Below are 14,045 nucleotides of genomic sequence, written 5' to 3' on the forward strand. Positions count from 1 at the left end.
AAATGCAAAAGAATGGAAATCGTAACAAACAATCTCTCAGACCACAGTGCAATCAAGTTAGAACTCAGAATTCAAAAACTAACCCAGAACCGCACAGCTTCATGGAAACTGAACAACTTGCTCTTGTATGTTGACTGGATAAACAATGAAATGAAGGCAGAAATAAAGATGTTCTTTGAAACCAACGAGAATGAAGACACAACATACCAGAATCTCTGGGACACGTTTAAGGCAGTCTCTAGAGGAAAATATATAGCAATAAGTGCCCACATGAGAAGCAAGGAGAGATCAAAAATTGACACCTTATCATCAAAACTGAAAGAGTTAGAGGAGCAAGATCAAAAAAACTCAAAACCTAGCAGAAGACAAGAAATAGCTAAGATCAGAGCAGAACTGAAAGAGATAGAGACACAAAAAACCCTTCAAAAAATCAATAAATCCAGGAGCTGGTTTTTTGAAAAGATCAACAAAATAGACAGAACACTAGCCAGATTAATAAAAAAGAAAAGAGAGAATAACCAAATTGATGCAATAAATAACGGCAAAGGGGATATCACCACAGATTCCACAGAAATTCAAACCATCATCAGAGATTATTACAAACAACTCTATGCACATAAGCTAGTAAACCTGGAAGAATGGATAAATTTCTGGGAACTTGCCTCCTCCTAAGACTAAACCAGGAAGAAGCCGAAACCCAGAACAGACCCATAACAAGGTCTGAAGTTGAGGCAGCAATTAAGAGCTTACCACCCAAAAAAAGCCCAGGTCCAGATGGGTTCACAGCTGAATTCTACCAGACATACAAAGAGGAGCTGGTACCATTTCTTCTGAAACTATTCCAAACAATACAAAAAGAGGAAATCCTTCCCAAATAGTTTTATGAGACCAACATCATCCTGATACCAAAACCCGGCAGAGACTCAACAAGAAAAGAAAACTTCAGGCCAATATCCATGATGAATATAGACACAAAAATCTTCAATAAAATACTGGCAAACCTATTGCAACAGCACATCAAAAAGCTTATCCACCATGATCAAGGAGGCTTCATCCCAGGCATGCAAGGCTGGTTCAACATACGCAAGTCTATAAACGTAATTCACCACATAAACAGAACAAAAGACAAAAACCACATGATTATCTCAATTGATGCAGAGAAGGTCTTTGACAAAATTCACCAGCCTTTATGCTAAAAATCCTCAATAAGGTAGGTATTGACGGAACATATCTCAAAATAATAAAAGCTATTTACTACAAACCAACAGCCAATATCATACTGAATGGGCAAAAACTGGAAGCATTCCCCTTGAAATCTGGCACTAGACAAGGATGCCCTCTCTCACCACTCCTATTCAATATAGCACTAGAAGTTCTAGCCAGAGCAATCAGGCAAGAAAAAGAAATAAAGGTATTCAAATAGGAAAGGAGGAAGTCAAATTGTCTCTATTTGCAGATGACATGATTCTATATCCAGAAGACCCCATCGTCTCAGCCCAAAATCTCCTGAAACTGATAAGCAACTTCAACAAAGTCTCAGGATACAAAATCAATGTGCAAAAATCACATGCATTTCTATACAACAATAACAAACTTAAAGAGAGCCAAATCAAGAACGGACTGCCATTCACAATTGCCACAAAGAGAATAAAATACCTAGGAATAAAACTAACAAGGAACATAGAGGACCTCTTCAAGGAGAACTACAGGCCACTGCTCAACGAAATCAGAGAGGACACAAACAGATGGAGAAACATTCCATGTTCATGGTTAGGAAGAATCAATATCGTGAAAATGGCCATACTGCCCAAAGTAATTTACAGATTCAACGCTATCACCATCAAGCTATCAATGACGTTCTTCACAGAACTGGAAAGAAACACCTTAAACTTCATATAGAACCAAAAGAGAGCCCGCATAGCCAAGTCAATTCTAAGCAAAAAGAACAAAGCGGGAGGCATCACACTACCAGACTTCAAACTATACTACAAGGCTACAGTAATCAAAACAGCATGGTACTGGTATCAAAACAGAGATATAGACCAATGAAACAGAACAGAGGTCTCAGAGGCAACACAACATATCTAAAACCATCTGATCTTTGATAAACCAGACAAAAACAAGCAATTCCCTGTTTAATAAGTGTTGTTGGGAAAACTGGCTAGCCATGTGCAGAAAGCAGAAACTGGACACCTTCCTGACACCTTACACTAAAACTAACTCCAGATGGATTAAAGACTTAAACATAAGACCTAACACCATAAAAACACTAGAAGAAAATCTAGGCAAAAGTATTCAGGACATAGGCGTAGGCAAGGACTTCATGACAAAATCACCAAAAGCATTGGCAACAAAAGCCAAAACAGACAAATGGGACCTAATCAAACTCCACAGCTTCTGCACGGCAAAAGAAACAGTCATTAGAGTGAAACGGCAACCAACAGAATGGGAAAAAATTTTTGCAGTTTACCCATCTGACAAAGGGCTGATATCCAGAATTTACAAAGAACTAAAACAGATTTACAAGAAATAAGATAAACAAGCCCATTCAAAAGTGGGCGAAGGATATGAACAGACACTTTACAAAAGAAGACTTACATGAGGCCAACAAATATATGAAAAAATGCTCATCATCACTGGTCATCAGAGAAATGCAAATCAAAACTACATTGAGATACCATCTCATGCCAGTTAGAATGGCGATCATTAAAAAATCTAGAGACAACAGATGCTGGAGAGGATGTGGAGAAATAGGAACTCTTTTACACTGTTGGTGGGAGTGTAAATTAGTTCAACCATTGTGGAAGACAGTGTGGTGATTCCTCAAGGACCTAGACATAGAAATTCCATTTGACCCAGCAATCCCATTACTGGGTATATATCCAAAGGATTATAAATTGTTCTACTATAAGGACACGTGCACACGAATGTTCATTGGAGCACTGTTTACAATAGCAAAGACCTGGAACCAACCCAAATGCCCATGGATGATAGACTGGACAGGGAAAATGTGGCACATATCCACCATGGAATATTATGCAGCCATAAAAATCGATGAATTTGTGTCCTTTGTAGGGACATGGATGAACCTGGAAACCATCATTCTCAGCAAACCGACAGAAGAGCAGAAGATCAAACACTGCATATTCTCATTCATAGGTGGGTGCTGAACAATGAGAACACATGGACACAGGGAGGGAAGCACTACACACTGGGGTCTGTTGGGGGGAAATAGGGGAGGGACGAGGGGGGGTGGGGAGTTGGGGAGAGACAGCAGGGGGAGAGATGCCAGATGTTGATGATGGGGAGGAAGGCAGCAAATCACACTGCCACGTGTGTACCTATGCAACAATCTTGCATGTTCTTCACATGTACCCAAAAACCTAAAATGCAATAAAATAAATTAAAAACAAAAAACAAATATCTAAAGTTGGAGAAACAGAGCCTATGATGTTGAGCTGCCATTAAAGAACAATTGTATTTTTCCACAATCCTTTCCTGTTTCTCTGCTGTGAGTAAATCAGTGTTATCAAAATATGAGGCTCTCTGTGGATTTTACAAAAGGTCAGTATTTCTCTAAGCCTATATATCTTTAATTTTAGATTAAACACTTATGGTAGTGGGGATAAAGAAACTTATAGCAGCAACAAAAAACAACAAACCAACCAAACAAAAAAACCCTGGACTGGAGTGATTTCCTAGCACACTTGGCCACTACCACCTAGCTCTACTGAGTTTCTGATGCTTGGTAGAGCATTATAATTATGAATATATTTCAATCTTCAGAATGCCCTTTACAGTCTTGTAAAAGAAGAGTTGTTAACTACATTTGAGGGTAAACACCTTTTGAAAAACGAGCACTTCCTTTCTTTAAGGTGTTATAGAACCCCTATCAATCTCAAAAGAAATTACCTAAAGAGGTAGAGAAGAAAACTCTCCTTTATGGTAAACTGCTTTTCTTCGGTGAGTTAGAATGGCTCAGCTACTGAAAGCTTTATAGCTTTATTTATTGGAAACATGGCAGAAAGAACTCATATAAATCTATTTGTATAAACTGCTGTTTCTATTGCTACAAGTGTTTTAGCTGATACTTTATGTATTTGATTTTTATGTAGTGTCCCATTAATGCCAAAAAGAATTGCAGAGACAGAATGACATCACCTCCATGAGCTTTCTAAGGAACGGATTTTAGCATAGGAATGCATGCCAAGAATAATCCACAGCAAGCTCTGGGAAATCAGTATTGGAGTTAAAAGTCACAGCCAGCCCACCATTTTATTTTTTTGCATTTGTAGTCCCCTAGATTCAATTATGGAGAATGTGAATCCTTGAAAGAAGAATTCATGTCAAAATTATGTTTTCTTTTTTTTTTTAAGTTGGGGTTTCACCATGTTGGTCAGGCTGGTCTCGAACTCCTGACCTCAGGCAATCCACCCACCTCGGCCTCCCAAAGTGCTGGGATTACAGGCGTGAGCCATCACACCCGGCCTAAAATTATGTTTTCTTAATACTCTCTGGGATATACATTTGTTTACTTGGGCTAGTTTGCAACAATGTAAAGTTTTTTTTTGTTTTGTTTTGTTTTTATTTTTTTATTTTTTATTTTTTGAGATGGAGTCTCTCGCCCAGGCTGGAGTGCAGTTGCATGATCTTGGCTCACTGCAACCTCTGCTTCCTGGGTTCAAGCAATTCTCCTGCCGCAGCCTCCCAAGTAGCTGGGACTACAGGCACGTGCCACCATGCCCGGCTAACTTTTGTATTTTTAGTATAGAAGGATTTCACTATGTTGGCCAGGCTGGTTTCAACCTCCTAATCTTGTGATCCACCCACCTTCGCCTTCCAAAGTGTTGGAATTACAGGCATGAGCTACTGCACCTAGCCAACAGTGCAAAGTTCTAAAGGTTAAATTGAGAAAATTCAAAACTAGGACAACCTGTGATTCTGTATTTTATTACCTGAGACTTTATCAACCTCAGGAAATAAGTCCAAATATTTTGCTACATTAGTATTGTTATTAATAACCAAAAATAGGAAGTGGGGAGAATTATCTATATTGTTAATAAAAGAAAATTTGACTAAAGAAGAAAGTGGTAAAACTGTACATTGGAATACTATGTATAGATTAAAAATTATTGAACAGGCCAGACATGGTGACTCACGCCTGTAATCCCAGCACTTTGTGAGGCCAAGGAGGGTGGATCACTTGAGGTCGGGAGTTTGAGACCATCCTGGCCAACATGGCAAAACCCCGTCTCTACTAAAAATTCTAAAGTTAGCTGGGTGTGGCAGCAGGTGACTAATCCCAGCTACTCAGGAGGCTGAAACAGGAGAATCGCTTGAACCTGGGAAGCGGAGGTTGCAGTGAGCTCATACCAAGCCACTGTACTCCAGCCTGGGTGACAGAGCAAGACTTTGTTCAAGAAAAAAAAAAATTGCAATACATTATCAAGTATATAAGCATGTGACAAAACACTATATAAAATACTATGTGCATTTGTGTATTGGAATAATAGCTGTCTCCCGCCTGGGAAAAAGCTTTGTTTTGTTCATTATGTCCAGTACAATGCTTGGCACATAGTAGTCAGTGAGTAAATATTTGTTTATATATATTATATATTTCCCTCCTGTGGTAATGAGATTACTGAGATTTATGATTATGAGATAAATAAGATATTTTTCCTATTTTTTATGTTTTTATAAAACTTTTTGCAATGAGTATGTGTTTCTTTTATAAATACAAAGCTACAATGCAGGTTTGCAATCTGTATGTTTCACATAGTTCCTTTTTCTGCCATCATTTAGAACAACATATGTCACTAATTCATGTGAGATTAGCTTCCAACCTGGAAATGTAAAAGAGATCAACAAAGGAAAGATGAAGTAGAAGAACAATATAGAGCAAATCTGCTGCTGAGGCAGCCCCTGGAAGTTTCTGCCTTTATATTTGTGTTGGCAAAGGTGAATTTTTTAAAAAGGTAAACTGAGCTTTTATTTCCTCAGAAAGCTCCTGAACAAGATTTTCTTGTTTATTTTGTCAACTACTGCCTTCTCTCTGCTTTGTTTTGATCTTTAAAATCAATTTTATTGATGAATTGCACCCATTTTAAATGTACAGTGCAGTTAGTTTAACAACTGTATAATGTACACCTGTGTAACTACGGCCAGAATTGAGATTTAAGACACATCACCCCAAAAATCCTCCTATGACTCTTTCCATTCAACTCCTTTCTCTACTACCATCACCAGTCATTCCCTGATCAGCTTTCAGTACTTACAGATTCATTTTGCCTGTCCTAATATGTTATATAAAAGGACAAATACAATATGTACTTTTTTAAAGCCTGACTTCTTTTGCTCAATTTTTTGAAATTTATCTATACTTCTGCATATACTGACAGTTCATTACATTTTATTGCTGCGTAGTCTTCCACTGTGAAGATACTCAATATTTTCTGTGATAAATTCCTATTTGATGGACTTTTCAATTGTTTTCAGTTTGTAGTTATTATAAATAGCATCTGTATGAATATTTAAAAACAAATTTTTTGTGGGTATGAATTTATTTCCTTTTGCATAAATATAAATATCTAAGAGACCACATGTTCAGTTGTGTGATATATTTAATTTTATAAGAAATGACCAAAATATTTTCCAGTGTGCTTGTAATATAGACATACCCTCCAATAACATGAGAGTTCTAGTGCCTTATATTCTTGCCAACACTTGATATTGTCTTTTTAATTCTAGCAATCCTAATGGGTGTGTTCTGGTATTTCAGTGTGGTTTTAATTTGCATCCATTAACATGTTCATGGCCTAGCACGGTGACTCCTGCCTGTAATCCCAGCACTTTGGGAGGCCGAGGCAGGCAAATCACAAGATCAGGAGTTTGAGACCAGCCTGGCCAATATGGTGAAACCCTGTCTTTACTAAAAATACAAAAAAATTAGCTGGGCATTGTGGCACATTCCTGTAATCCCAGCTACTCAGGAGGCTGAGGCAGGGGAACTGTTTGAACCCGGGAGGCAGAGGTTACAGTGAGCCAAGCTTGCACTATTGTACTCCAGCCTGGGTGACACAGTGAGACTCCGTTTCAAAAAGAAAATAAAAAATAAAAAGATGATCATGTATTTTCCCTTTATTCTGCTAATATGATGAATTATACTGATTAATTTTCAAATGTTAAACCAACTTTATATTTGTGACATAAGCTCCATTTCTTATTGAGTTTTTAACCTTTTAATATATTGCTGGATTCCTTTTGTTAAAGATTTTTGTATGTTTAGACTGTAGTGTCTTTGTCTAGTTTTGCTATCATGATAAATCTGTCCTTATTAAATACGTAGGGATGGGTTTGTTTTTTACACAAGCAGTTTGTGTAGAATTAGTAACATTTACAGGTGAAGCCATCTGGGTCTGTGTTGTTCTTTGTAGTGGCTCTAAGTTTATTCAGAAGTTTTATTTCTTCTTTTCTGAATTTGGGTAATATATGTCGTCAGATAATTTTCTTTCATCCAACTGACTGAATTGATAAAATTGCTCATAATACCTCCATTAACCTTGTAACATTTGCAAGATTTGTAGTGATACCTCCTTTTAGATTTCTGATATTACTAATTTATGTCTCCTCTTTTTAGTACCATTAGTCTATAATTTATTAATTGTATTATCTTTTAAAAGAATCAACTTCTTGTTTCATTAGTGTTCTCTATTTTGTATTCCTATTTCTTGCTTTCTTTTTTTTCAGATTTATATTGCTCTTCATTTGCTAACTTTCTTGGGTCATTGATTTTAGATCTTTTGTGTTTTCTAATGTAATCATTTAAAACTAATAATTTTTTTGTCTCAATGTTATCACACAAATTTCTGAGTATTTTTTCTTTTTATTTAGTTCAAAATATTTTCCAATTTCCCTTCTGTTTATTTTTTAATCCATATGTTATTGAAAGAAGTATGTATCATTTAATTCCCAAATACTTGGGGATTTTCCAGATTTTTTTAAATTTATTTCAATTTAATTTTGTTGTGGTCTGAGTACGTGTTCTGCATGATTCCAAACCCTTGAAATCCATAGATTTGTTTGTTTGTTTGTTTAGTTAGTTTAATGGTCTAGCAAATGGTCTATCTTGGTTAACAGTCTAAGTGCAACAAAAAATATAATGTTATCTGTCTTACTGGGTGGAGCGTTCTATAGATGTCAACTAAGTCTAGCTTATTACTATTGTTGTTCAAATCTACGTATTTGCTGATTTTTTTGTCTACTTATTCTAACAATGACAGAGAGAGGAGTGTCAAAATCTTTATCTACTCATAAATTTGTTTGTTTTTGTTGGCTTTTTTTTAGTTCTTTCACTTTTTATTCCATGTATGTTAATGGTCTTTAATTAGGTGCATACATATTTAGGATTGTTATGTCTTCTTAAGAAATTAGCTTTTTATCATTATAAAATGTCCTTCTTTATTATGGAAAGTATTTCTTGTCCTGAGTTCCACTTCGTATAATATTAATTCCTCCAGTTTTATTTTGATAAAATATTATATGGTATATATTTTTCTATCATTATTTTAAATCGAATGTTTTCTTAAAATGCATTTCTTGCAGATAGCATATACAGTTGACCTTTGAACAATGTGGGTTTAAACTACATAGATGCACTAATACATGGAGTTTTTTCAGTAAATATATTGGAAAATTTTTTGAATACTTGCGACAATTTGAAAAAGCTCACTGGTGAAACACATAGCCTAGAAATATTTTTAAAATTAAGAAAAAGTTAGGTACATCATGAGTGACAAATACGTGTAGATAGCCTATTTTATCATTTACTATCACAAAGTATACACATAGCTATTATAAAAGTTAATCAAAACTTAAACACAGACCATACATGGTGCCATTTGCAGTCAAAAGAAATCTAAAGAATTTAAAGATGCAATATTAAATCATAACTGTATAAAATTAACTGTAGTTCATACTGTAATAATTTCCTAGCCACTTACTATTGGTGTTGGGGTGAGCTCAAGTGTTGCAGATCTCTGCTTAAAAATGCCATGTGTTGTAGGCCTGGCGCGGTGGCTCACGCCAGTAATCCCAGCACTTTGGGAGGCAGAGGCAGATGGATCACGAGGTCAAAAGATCGAGACCATCCCGGCCAACATGGTGAAAACCCGTCTCTACTAAAAACTACAAAAATTAGCCCAGCTTGGTGGCGCGCACCTGTAGTCCAGCTACTTGGGAGACTGAGGCAGGAGAATTGCTTGAATGCGGGAGGCAGGGTTTGCGGCGAGATCGCGCCATTGCACTGCAGCCTGGGCAACAAGAGCGAAACTCCGTCTCAAAAAAAAAAAAGAAGAAAAAGAAAAGGAAAAATGCTGTGTGACGTAATCAACTCCACCTGAGCAACTTATCTCTCTAGTAAAGTGCATATCACAATAAAAAGTGATCTCACATGGTACTTGTGTATTTTAAAAATCGTGTTTTGTGCAATACCATAAACCTTTAGTAACATCATGGGACCCATACATAGCACCACCAATGATGCTGGAAGTGCTCCTGAGAAAAGTTATGACATTACAAGAGGACGTTAAGTTACTTGATAGGTGCTGTAGATTAAGGTCTGCAGCTGTCGTTACCACCAGTTCAGACAGACGATTCATCTTGTAAACAGACCATAGAGCTTACGGTATCAGTACAGTTTCGTACTTTCCTTATGACTTTCTTAGTAACATTTTCTTTTCTCTAGCTGACTTTAAGAAAACAGTATGTAACATACAAAATATGTGTTAATCGACTATGTTATCCCCAAGGTTTTGATCAATAGTAAGATATTAGTAGTTAAGTCTTTGGGGATTGAAACATTATACTTGGATTTTTTACTGTGTGAGGGTTGGTGCCCCGACCCCCACATTGTTCATCTGTAGTTAGGTTTTGCTTTTTCATTCTATCTGTAAATCTCTGTCTGCTAATTAGAATGTTTAGACCACTTTTATTCAATGATTATCAATATGACTGGTTCGAAGACCGTCTTGCTGTTTGTTTCCTATTCATCTCACCTGTTTTGTTCCTTCCTCCCTGACTTCTTGGATTAATTTAGTACTTTTTAATTTTTAGTATTTGATCTCTACTATTGGCTTATTAGCAATGACTTGTTATATTTTCCATTGTTTAGGGATTACAATATATTTCTTTAAATTATTATCATCTGCCTTCAAATGATATATCAATATCCGTATACTGTAAGCAACTTATAAAAGTAGTGGTTCCTTTCCCTCTTCTCACTCTATGCTATTGTTGCTATACATGGTACTTCAACATATGTTGAAACAGGTTTTGGGCTAAAACATTTTGACTTTCTTCTTTGTCACATGATGTTATGTCAGATTGGAAAGCAAGTCATGACATACAGGGTTAAATAAAACCATTTTGGGGAGAATTTATGGCTTGCAGGGCATGACTCCCAGACCCCTGAGACAGGAATTTGGGCAAGATTAAAAAAAAAAAAAATCAGAACTTAGTCTTCAAGATGATCACATTGATTCATTTTACTAAGAGAATGAGAAAGAGTAGCAGGAGAAGCCCAGCAAAGGCCTTGAAGAGGCCACAGGAGACAAAACAATGAACACAAGCTGTGGTGAGCAATTCTGAAAGTTGTGATCAGAAGGAAACTGATGTGTTATAAGTAGAACTTTTGATGCCACACAAGAAGTAGCACTTGGATATAAATTTCCTCAGCAAGGCAATTTACTTCTATAGAAGGGTGTTCACAGATGGAACAATGGCAAGCACACATTTGGACAAAGGAGGAAAAGAGGTACTTGTGCCTGATGGGGGTCTCCCCTAACTGCTGTGTCATTCCCCTACTTGCTGGGGTTAGACCTCACAAACTAGACTAATCCTGACTGGCTATTTTAAAGAGAGCAGGAGTCCAAGCATGAGTGGCAGGATGGGTGTTTTGGGGGCAAGGATGGTTACAGGCAGGTCAGAGCAGGTAGCCAGGGGTGACCTCAGTCAAAGAAGGTGAAAGGAGCAGGTGACTGGGATGAGTCAGGATGGAGCCGGGGGCGGGGGAAACGGATGTGGACTACTGATTAGAACCCATGGAGAAGGTTGCTTACTGGAACTACAAGGAAGTTAAATTTTAAAATAGAGAATTAAAGAATAAGAGAGCTGTAATAACATACTGATTCTTTGAATAGAAACTTGGGGTTCACTATATCTTAACACTGAGATAAATCATATAGCCCAAAGTTACCATTTTATCACAAAGAAAACTACAGCTTATAAAAGTTGTGAATTGCTCATTGATACACAAATAATTAATATCAGAGAAATATTCTAAATCTTTGTCCAAAATCCTGTCTATAATAGAAACTGACAAAATTTTCAACAGCCCATAATCCTTAACAAGAAATCAAACTTATTCCATCCTAGGAAATGTTCTGGGGAAGCTGTGGCCCACAAAGACTATCGGTCTAAGATCTATAGCAATTTATGCTTTTAAACTGCAGGAAGGCCTACGCAAGCCTCATTCCCACTAATAGCTTGATAGCTCGTTAGTCTACTAGACTTCCTCTTGAGTCTAAGCATGGAAGATATCACCTCTACTTTTTTCTCTTAAATGAAGAAGCCTGAACAGGCTAACACATAACCAAAAGAGTGACCTGTGTCCTTCTGACCCTCATATAGATCATACCCTTCAGAAGCTCCTTAAATTCAACCCATTTGTCTACGGCAATGGCAAGTGATTGAGAATCAAGAGTGAGCTGGCTTTTACGGTCTCACCTTTAAAGCTCTGAATCGAAAGAATAGGCTTAATATAATTTCTCACCTACTTCTTAATAAGAATTCAGATTTTTATTGGTCTGTCAGTGAATATTTGGGTAACTTGATAGCAAGGTAATATAATTTGAAAATTCAAAGGCAAAAATTAGGAGATGGTGATTCTAACTGCACTTTGTACCTTCAATGTTGGGATTCAGAATTATTCATTTATTTGTCTACCTCCTCATCTCTTTGTCAAAAGTGGGAGACTGGGTAGAGATCAGGGTTGGAATGCACAAGGGTCCAGGTGTCAGCTGATGGCCTGCAACTGGAAAAATCAAGTTGCACTGGGGGTGGTTTGATTTGGCTCTGAAAAGAGAGAAAATAATTTCTAAAAATAAAAGAAAAACTGAAGAAAGGCAGGATTTGTTTTCTTTTATGGTGGTAAATAAATTGGAATCTTTCTTCACTCTTTCTTTTTACCCTCAATCTCAGCATGCAATCAGTTTATGATTCTTTTCCACCCAAAATCTGTTATCTACTCTCAGTTCAATTTGAAATCTTCTAATCTCTTGCCAGGACATTCATGATAGTCTTACCTCCTGACCTTATTCTTCTCCTTCTACAGTTTATTCTCAACACTGCTGCTGTAAGTTAATGTGTCAAATCAATGCTCAAAACCCTTCGTGGATTCCTATTACATGTATAGGACATATCCAAACTTAACTTCATTCTAAGTCCTTCAAATCCAACCTTTCATCAATACCTCCAGCTCAAAAACGTGCCCCATGCTCCAGCCTTAAATACCATTCCCCCAACGTGCCATTCACATTCCTTTTCTCTGGTCTTTGTTCCTAGTATTCCCACTATCCATAAGCCCTTTCTTCTTCAGTTTCATAAGGTTCTATTTGTTTTCAAGGTTCTTTTGGCCTGTACTTCCTTAGTGAAGCCTGCCACAACTTTTCGAGCAAGAATACTATTTTTCTGAAATTATATAACTTTTTAACCATCACTAGAACACTTGCTACTGAGTTAGTGTTCAATGGGTCTGCCTACCTTCTATGTATCTTTGTTTCTGTACCATGTGGCAACACGGGAAGTGATCAATAATGTCTATTTAAATAAATTGAATTGCATAAGAGTTCACAATTAAGGCATGTTACAATCTAAAATAGGTATGATTGATGCCTATAATCCATACAGATACATCAGATTACAGGATACTTGTGAAAGTACTTTGGCGACGTAGCTAATCAGGGGATTATGCAGGTGATGTGAGGGTAAGTGGAATTGATTCTTTTCATTAACTGGAATTATAGTATTATAAAATGTAGTACTGGAAATGACTTAAAAAATCATCTAATCTCAGTATGATTTCTACTCTTTTGCTTATATTAATTGTTTGGTGGAGGCTGCCTGGGACACTACATTAGGGATTCTGTGGGCATGTACAGAGGACGAAAATGCTCTGACATATAAGTAAGGTTTAACACGTGTATTTGTGAAAAGAGAGTGGAGGGGGGAAAGTACTGGTGTGTGGACCTAATAGTTGCTAGCCCCTGATGACTAGTCCATATGTTCTTTAGGTCCACAATTTAAACATCTTAGAAATATACATTTCTATCACATTTTTAAGACCTCCATATAAAAATAAAACAAACCAAGCTGTATGATATGCTGTAGTATATAATTTTAATATACAAGGATTTGTGTCCTGCCTACTCCATAACTCTATTCTGTGAGTTAACAAAACCTCCTTTAAATCTGCCTTTGGGGAATGCGGAAGCCTGTGTTATCTTTATGTACAAGCTAGCTGTGGTTTGGATATTTGTTCCCTACAAACTTCCTGTTAAAATTTGATTCCCAATATTGGAGATGGGACCTAGTGGGAGGTGTTTGAGCCACAGGAGTAGATCTGTCATGAATGGCTTGGTGCCATTATCTCTGAAGCAAGTGAGTTTTTGCTCTACTAATTCCCACAAGAATTGGTTGGTAAAGCCTCACACCTCCCTCCCCTGTCTCCTGCCTCCTCTCTTGCAATGTGATCTCTGCATGCTGGCTCCCCTTCAGCCTCTGCCATTAGTATTCTACTGAGAATAGCCCAGGCCCTCACCAGAAGCAGATGCTAGTGGCATGCTTCCTGTACCTGCAGGACTGTAAGTCAAATAAGCCTCTTTTCCTTACAAACTACCCAGCTGTAGGTCTTCCTTTATAGCAACACAAATGGACTAAGACAGAGCTCCTACAAACCTGAAGGCCACTGTTATTTTTCCCCACTACTTCTG

The sequence above is a fragment of the Cebus imitator genome, unplaced genomic scaffold, assembly GCF_001604975.1.
Source record: "Cebus imitator isolate Cc_AM_T3 unplaced genomic scaffold, Cebus_imitator-1.0 Scaffold821, whole genome shotgun sequence".
Lineage (NCBI taxonomy): Eukaryota > Metazoa > Chordata > Mammalia > Primates > Cebidae > Cebus > Cebus imitator.